The following is a 2,547-nucleotide window of genomic DNA, read 5'->3' on the forward strand; positions in this document are numbered from 1 at the left end:
GTGCCAAACTCCACACGGCCCGAGCTCCATCCCAGTGCATGGCCGTGTGAGGTACACGGCCTGGTGCTTTCTCCCTTCGTTTCCTCCAATGCATGCCCAAAGATGTAGATTCTTCACCAAATCGACTCCTGTGTACAGAAAATGCACAAAAATCAGATCTCCGAACCAAAAGAGTAAATATGCTAAAAGGAAAGCTGGAAGTATAAAAATGCATAGATCAAGCATACTCAAAGTATGTAAATGTGCGTAAAAAACATGCATAAAAGAGTATATAATCTACATCACCACCCCTCTGCTTAAACCTTTGCTTGTCCTCAAGCAAAATGCTGCAATCTAAATTCATATGTTCTACAACACATTCATAAAACCCAGTGCACTTTCCTAACTCTATCAAAAGTTTCATTAACAAGCTTGATCATGGAAACAAGTAAAGTATGGTTCAAGCATAAGAATCTTGTGCACGATGTAAAAGTAACTCAACACCCTTCAAGTTTCAATCCATGTCCTAGTCAAGTCGTCATCAAATTTGAATTCCTAATGTTTCCAGTGAAAGACAAGTAACCAGTGATAGGCACTTACTTACCGTTCACTTGGTTCATATTTCTCAACTAACCCAAGGTCTCAAAGGTGTGCTCAATCTCAAGAGAAACTAAATAGTCATTTCCCCAGTAACCGGTCTCAAAGGGTGACTTGCTAGATTCCACTCATGACAACTGTATTTTATATCCCTTATTGTTCATTTTTTTTTTTATAAGTGTTTGCATTGTGCAAAACTTATTCACAAATGTACTTTTAGCACACATGTTGGGATATTTTGATTTTTCCAAATGAGCTTTAATGATTTGAGCCTCATCCAGTAACCAAAATGAAAGTTAAGAAATCACCATGGAAACCAAGTACTAAGCAAACAAGATGAATCATGACTATTTCAATGACATCAACTATTCAAGCATCAAGCACAAGTGTAGTGAAGATAAAATCCTTAAGGTTGAACCAAAACTAAAACTCATCACCATAAGATTCTTAGCTTATTAATGCTTCCCAAGATAGAAAAAAAGAACTACACAAAGTTTACTAGTAGCATCATGCGAACATCATGAATCGAGACAATAATCGTGCTAACATTTCACTTGAATCCAAGAAAGCATATAAGTGAAGATTTGATGTTCTCAAAATTTTTTTTTTGCCATGATTATTTCAAAAACAAGCAAAATAAAGCAACAAGCAAAGAAAATAAGAACCAACATGAAAAACTAATCAAAAACTAAAAACTGAAAACCAAACTAAACAATACATGACACCCCCCCAGACTTAAACTTTTCATCGTCCCGATGAAATCAGTATGGTGGAGGAGGTGGAGGTGGACGAGGGAAAGGAGGTCTACGACGTGGTTGGCCAATAGGAAAATTAGGAAAAACTTGGAATCTCACCCAAGGATCTATGATACTCATATAAAGCATCAACTTGTTGGCTAGTAAGCGTCATACTCTGCATAAAATCTCTCATCCTAGCCTGATCAGTATCATAATCCTGCACAAACTCAGCCACTTGACCTTGAAAATTCCTCGTAAACTGAAAATGATTTTGTACCTCCCTAAACTGATCATCAGATAAAGAGGAGCGCCCCTCCAACATTTTTCGTTGGGAATCTTGCTTCTCATGAAGTGATTCTAGAGACGTACGAAAATTTGAAAAATCAAACCTAGAAGATCCCGTGCCATATGCAAAAGAATGCCTAGCAGGCTCCATAAAACTAGAAGGCTGCGTATGTCCAGATGACGAGGGTTCATTATGTGGCTCAGTGTCTCCAGGTATAGAAGGGTTATCCTCAAAATCTAACTCAGAAATTACCCAATTAGCCCGGTTACGAATAGTAGTTCGTTCAGGAAAAGGAAGGGGTAAAGGAGAACCATTCCTCCTAGGAAACGCGAAACCATTTTCATCCCGAACGATCATTTTCATAGCAAGACATGTATCAATGTCAATCATGTCATTACCATGAATTATTTCCAACCCATCAACATCAAGATTTAAATTACAAGCTATTCGGGTAATCAAACCACCAAAACAATTGATCCCGATGATGCCCTAGCTGATCTCAATAAGGTTTGAACAAAATGAAAACCAGAGTCAAATTCAACCTTATAAAGCATAGCCCATAAAGCATAAAGCTCTATCTTCTTAACCACCCCATCACTCTCTCCCCTACCAAAAATAGTTTTACTCATGACTCTATGTAGATACCTAAAGATGGGGTTTTGCATATGGGAGGCCTTAGCTCTTGAAGGCTCATAAGGTTGATCTAACCCAGTTATTGCATTCCAAAAATGATTCCAATTAAACCTTGGATCAAACCTACGAGGGCTACCGGTGGTTATTCCAAAATAAGAATTAAAGTCACTAAATGCCCATAGAAATTCTTGATTCATTAATCTAAAAGAGATTTTTCCAAAATAATCATCTTCATTAGTAAAATGGACATCCAATGAACTTAAGAATTCCAAAACAAGACGAGGATATGTAGGCAAATGTGTGTACATAATATCA

The sequence above is a fragment of the Zingiber officinale genome, chromosome 9A, assembly GCF_018446385.1.
Source record: "Zingiber officinale cultivar Zhangliang chromosome 9A, Zo_v1.1, whole genome shotgun sequence".
Lineage (NCBI taxonomy): Eukaryota > Viridiplantae > Streptophyta > Magnoliopsida > Zingiberales > Zingiberaceae > Zingiber > Zingiber officinale.